The 6687-nt window shown below is 36.1% G+C and overlaps 1 pseudogene; it reads left to right on the top strand.

Annotated features, from left to right (window-relative positions):
- The first annotated feature begins 1922 nt into the window (after nucleotides 1–1922).
- Nucleotides 1923–5855, top strand: LOC132130854 (CCR4-NOT transcription complex subunit 8-like; annotated as a pseudogene).
- Nucleotides 5856–6687: the final 832 nt, after the last annotated feature.

Genomic DNA, 6687 nt, shown 5'->3' with positions numbered 1-6687 from the left:
GGCAATGAATGTTTGTGACTTATACTCCTTGTTAAGGGTGTCGATTGTCAGAGACCATTTTGGAGGCTCAGGAAACCTTTGCAGGTGTTTTGACTTGATTAGCTGATTGGCATTTCATCATATTCTAATTTGTTGAGATCGAGAATTGGTGGGTTTTTGTTAAATGTGATCCAAAATCATCACAATTAAGAGGGCTTTTACACTGGGTTCGTTTGCTGCGGTCCGAGCCCGAGCGCGATTGTTCCCGGCGCCACCCAACCAGCACCCAACCAGCACCCAACCAGCAGTTGGTCTGCTTTCACACTCAATAGTTGTATCGAACCCAGGTGCCTTTGCAGTCACCTTATGTCATCGCAAACACACACAGAAAATGCATGGAGAACACAACGCGATTGAGCATAGTTGTAATTTTTTTTTTTTTTGGTGCTATTATGCACAGTATAATAATTCATTTTAATTATTTTAATTATTTAATTTTAATTAATTTAATTTGGACTTTTAGGAGTGTGTGGAATCAACCTCGGCTCTCTCGTGTGTTGAGGAAACAATGATATCGACAGTGTTACGCATGCGTGGGATACTTTACTTCCTGAACAAGTGAGCACCTGAGTCAGTGTTGCTTGCACATTCACACGAACCGCAACTCGGGAGCAACCGAACTCAGACCACCTTCTCCAGGTAGTCTCGGGTTCGGTACCCCAGTGCACACCAGGGTCCGATGACAGCGTTCACATTAGCAATTTTTCATGCAAACCATGCTCCGTTCCGCACTAAACTGCCAGTGTGAAAGCCACCTAAAAGAACCAAAGACTTGGACTACTTCAGTGTTTGCGCAATTAATTTACTTAATACATGAGTTTCACAATTTGAGTTGAATTACTGAAATAAATGAACTTTTGCGAAAATAAAAGTCTTCTTATAGGGAGCTGCTTATATGGATTTTCCAGACAGTAGAGTATTGAGTAAGAAAGGAATGCACGTGCAGTGAGGAAATAAGATAACTGTCTGTCCGTCTATAAACACTAGCATGTGCTTTTATTATTATTATTATTATCATTATTATTTTACATATTGCTCTTCCAACGACTTAAAAGCTTTAGTTTTGGTGGCTGTTTTCCCACAATGCCGCAGGACCGGAAGCAGCGCTGTGTGTGTGTGTGTGTGTGGAGCACAGTCTATGGTATAGAGTCGCTGCTAGCTGTCCAGCTGCACACTTACATCTAACAACTATACTCCTGCCAGGTAGCTATTCATTCTAAAACTTTGAATTTTGCACTATGATATTTTTTTAGTAGCGTTTTAGTAGCGTTAGTCTCGCTGTAAAGCAAATTTTGTCTGTTTATGAGTTTGGCGACAGCAGAGAAACAGATGCTAACATTTAAAGCTAATATCAATCCCATCCAACAAAGTTATGGTTAATTTTATTTTATATCACATGACCGGCTTGTATTATGAACAGTTTTTGTGTTTAATCAAATAATTTAATTACCGTTTATATTATAAATTCATTGTAAGATACTTAGGTATTGTTAGCCAGTTGTGAATAGTAACCTTAAGTGAGTTAATATTCATTAACGTTTAGTTAATATTTGTGGCTGGAAGCATTGTGCACGTTAATTTTTAATTAATATTGAGCAATGTTTCGTTAATATTCACCTGGTTTTGTCGTATTTCCACTATGAATGTGAATTAAATAGGGTTTTCCCTAAAATTGGCTCAAATTGAAGATTCGATTTGCTTGGGGTAGTCATTTGGTGGAGTTTGCAAACATTGTCTATTCACCAGTCGTTCGTTAAAATATGTTCTTTATAATATGCTTACAAGAGTTAAAGCAGAATAAAAGCCATGGTCGTTGAGTCACACCTCATTAACCTAATTGCTCTTCCTGGCAGAGCTTATTCTGCCTGTTAGAGCTTCAGGATCATTGGGATACTTGATCAGGTCCCCAGCCTTCATCATCATGCCAGCCGCACTTGCAGATACCAGTCAGATTATCTGTGAGGTCTGGGCCAGCAATGTGGATGAGGAGATGAGGAAGATCCGACAGATCATTCAAAATTACAACTACATTGCCATGGTGTGTGCACATCTGATGTTCCATTATGGTCTGCTATGGTCTAATAACATAAATGTCCTATAATAATTTAAAAAATATTTAAACCGTATTTAATGGGTCAAATAGATAATTTTTGTTAATCTACACTGCCGGTCAAAAGTTTAGAATAATTATTCTTATATCAGTAGCTGCGTTTACATGGACCCTTCTAATCCGATTGTATAAGGACTAGAAGCACAATCAGAATAAAAATATCGGATAGAATTGGCTTGATGCGACTAAAATTTCGATCGGATTGTAAGGGGTGGTTTATCCCTTTTGTAATCCGAGCGAGAGGGCATGTAAACACTTGATCGGATTGAAAACCGAAACAGGAAAGTACTGCGCATGCGCAGTGACGTAGAAATAGTGTAATGACACTAAGCAAAAAGTGTCCATGTAAATGCACCTAGTGTTTCCCACAGCCTTACATTCTATTCGTGGCGGCACTCCCCCACCCCCATATATACATATATTTGCAAGTTCATTTTCTGCCAGCAGGAGGCGTTTTAAGAGCGGACGAGTTAGAGGTTTCTCTGGTAATGGCTGCAAAGCAGCACTGAGCTCACAAACATTGCTGTATCAGGCATTACATGGAAGATTAAATGAAAATGACAACGAAAATTTTCTAAATACTGTCGGTTTCCTTCTGAAATACAGTGATATAAAAACACCCACACCGGTTTTTGATTTTGAAATGTGCAGTGCTCATGTTTATTCAATGAAGTTAAAGCCTTTCGGAAAAATCAATTTGTGGCGGTCAGTTTTGATATTGTGGCGGTGTGCCACAAATAAATCTGTGTGTGTGTGTATATATATATATATATATGTATGTATGTATGTATGTGTTTATATATATATATATATATATATATATATATATATATATATGTATGTATGTGTTTATATATATATATGTATGTATGTGTTTATATATATGTGTGTGTGTATATATATGTGTGCGTGTATATATATATATATATGTGTGTGTGTGTGTGTGTATATATATATATGTGTGTGTGTATATATATGTGTATGTGTATGTTTTTTTTAATGAATGAAGATCGGAAGAGCATCTGTTAGAAATGTTATTTCTGACATTATAAATGCCTAAGATGTCAGTTTTGCAGAATAATATTATATATATATTTATTTATTAATTTTTTTTTACTTACTCCAGATCAGCATTGTTTTCTAATGGATCATGTGACACTGAAGTAATGGCTGCTGAATGTTTTTACCATCACAGAAATAAATTACTTTTAAAATCTATTAAAATAGAAAACAAGTATTTTAAAGTAATATTTCACAATATTATTGCTTTTACTCTATATTTGATTAAATCAATTCAACTTTGGTCAGCCTAAAGGCCTTTTTGAAGATATTAAAAAAGACCTGTATAAGCGATTTAACAAAAAATATATATACATTTTTTGTTTGTTTTTATATATATATATTATTTTAATATTTTTTTATTTATTTTATTATTACTATTACTACTACTTCATGTACTTATTAGTTTTCTGTATGTCAGTACACTGAGTTTCCCGGTGTGGTGGTTCGTCCCATTGGAGAGTTTCGTAGTACTGTTGACTATCAGTATCAGCTCCTAAGGTGCAATGTGGACCTTTTAAAAATCATACAACTGGGCCTGACATTTATGAATGAAGTTGGACATTACCCACCTGGAACCACAACATGGCAGTTCAACTTCAAGTTCAATTTGACGTAGGTGTCTAGAATTACTTGCTTATTCGAGTATTTTTAGATTTAACCTTAGCCAGTTGATACTAGTAGTAATGGTTGGAGTTGTTTGACCCTGTGTTTTGCAGTGAGGATATGTACTCCCAAGACTCTATAGATCTCCTCCAGAACTCTGGGCTGCAGTTTAAAAAGCATAAGGAGGAGGGCATCTACACACTTTACTTCGCAGAGCTCCTGATGACATCAGGCCTTGTGCTTTGTGAAAATGTCAAGTGGCTCTCCTTTCACAGGTAACTTTTTATTTTATTTTTATCAATGAATCATTGCTGGGTCAATGACTAGATAACATAATAAAGATAACCTGATTATGAAATTAAAAAGAAAATGTAGTTCTTATTTGACCGTTATTATTTGTAAATAAAAATCCCTTATTGCTTTTCACTATTGAAAAAAACTTGTCGTTCGGATCCGTCAATCAGAATGAATTCATTCCGATGGAAGCAAAAAGTGTCCATGTAAATGCACCTAGTGTTTCCCACAGCCTTACATTCTATTTTATGGCGGCACTCCCCCACCCCCATATATACATATATTTGCAAATTCATTTTCTGCCAGCAGGAGGCGTTTTAAGAGCGGACGAGTTAGAGGTTTCTCCGGTAATGGCTGCAAAGAAGCATGAGCTCACAAACGTTGCTGTATCAGGCATTACATGCAAGAAGAAATGAAAATGACAAAGTAAAAATTTTCTAAATACTGTTGGTTTTCTTCTGAAATACAGTGATATAAAAACACCCACACCGGTTTTTGATTTTGAAATGTGCAGTGCTCATGTTTATGAGTCCCATTGGAGAGTTTCGTAGTACTGTTGACTATCAGTATCAGCTCCTAAGGTGCAATGTGGACCTTTTAAAAATCATCCAACTGGGCCTGACGTTTGTGAATGAAGTTGGAATGAAGTGTATGAAATCGACACGTCATCGATCATTAAATGTTCAATGATCTCAGCCCTTTTAAAAAAATTATATTATTTTTTATTTTTTTTGCTGTAACAGACAAATATTTTTGTTGCCAAAATGTTGGTGCAAAACTGTCTGTGCAGTGAATTTGCTTGACCAACCTAAACCTGATGTGAAATCTGTTGTGGGGAAATACAAAATTGTGTTCCAAATGTATTGATTATACATGCCAAGTCTAAACAAATTTATTTGAAGGAAAATTGAAACTACCAAATATTTTGGTAGTTGCTTCAAAATGTAAATTGAAGATAATAAAATAAGACTTGTATTCCTAAAAAAATGAGTATGTTGCAATGGCACATCTAGTGTGTTCTACAGGTTTTTAATGCACTTTCTGTTCTGACTAGTGGGTATGATTTTGGTTACCTGGTGAAGCTTCTCACAGATTCCCGGTTGCCAGAAGAGGAACACGAGTTCTTCCAGATCTAAAACCTTTTCTTCCCAGCCATTTACGACGTCAAATATCTCATGAAGAGCTGCAAAAACCTCAAGGTATGATAAATACAGTAACTTGTTGTACAGATGTTTTATACTGTTATTGTTAAAAAAAGTGATTTTCACTGTGTTTAGGGTGGACTTCAGGAGGTGGCAGACCAACTGGAGCTAAAAAGGATCGGCAGGCAGCATCAGGCTGGCTCAGACTCACTACTCACCGGAATGGCTTTCTTCCGCATGAAAGAGGTTAATATTGACCAAATGAGAGATTTCTTTGAACCACCTGAATCAAAGCACAAATAATTCAATAGGTACAGTCTTAGAAATACCTTTTTCCCACTCAAAAATCCTCCATGATTCTCTGAAGTTTCAGACTGAGAAGTACTAAATGCTTGTGGGCTTGTATGTGAGTCTTTAAACAAGTTGTGCTGCTGGATCAGACTGGTCACTTTCCTCTGAATCTCTGCTATGGCTCTCTGGGTGGCCTGAAGATTGGCGTGAGGTTCAGAGAGAAGAACAGTCCAGAAGCCCTCAGAGAAAATGACATCAGATTGAGCTTCTCTGTTACAGTTTGCTTCAACTTCACTGTGGTTCTTCTCTGTTAAACGGTGACCATTGCTGATGGTGTTATTGGTAAAAGCTGATGTTACAGCTCTGTAGTTCCACCATTTCTTATTCATTAGCTGATAACAGACTAAAGCCTCCACACTCTGAGAAACTACCAAACTTGTTTCATCAGTTGAGTCTAGTTTCTGTTTGTAGAATATCACAGACTCCAAACATGCATTAAAAATTACAAAAAGGTTTTGCACTTGGAGTGGGCAATATGACCAAAATCTTCTATCACCATAGGAGAAATATTATTTCATGATAACAATGTAGATCACCAATAAAACCAATAAAAATTTTGATACCAATAAAATTTCATAATTTCAATGTCACAAAAAACATACTAGCCTAACAAAAGTGTAAAAAAAAAAGGTCACACTGAAGACAAGTAAACAGTCAGTGATAAAAACTACAACAGAACAAAGGCGAGCACTAGAAATAAAAAAATACTACTTAAACTGTGCGTTATGCTGCAGTATGCACTGTATAAATGTGCCCATCCCTGATTTGAATAGTTCATTTTAAAGCTATTTTGGAGTGAATTAATTTTGTTGTACAGTGTGGATTTGGTGTATCTCAAAACACCATCATAATGACGTCTCTAACCTTGTTGTTACAAGCAGCTGCCTAATCTCTGCCATTATGTCACCTTTATTTATATAGCGCTTTAAACAAAATACATTGCGTCAAAGCAACTGAACAACATTCATTAGGAAAACAGTGTCAATAATGCAAAAATGATAGTTAAAGGCAGTTCATCATTGGATTCAGTTATGTCATCTCTGTTCAGTTAAATAGTGTCTGTGCATTTATTTGCAATCAAGTCAA

The sequence above is a fragment of the Carassius carassius genome, chromosome 47, assembly GCF_963082965.1.
Source record: "Carassius carassius chromosome 47, fCarCar2.1, whole genome shotgun sequence".
Lineage (NCBI taxonomy): Eukaryota > Metazoa > Chordata > Actinopteri > Cypriniformes > Cyprinidae > Carassius > Carassius carassius.
This window is presented reverse-complemented; position numbering and strand designations above follow the sequence as displayed.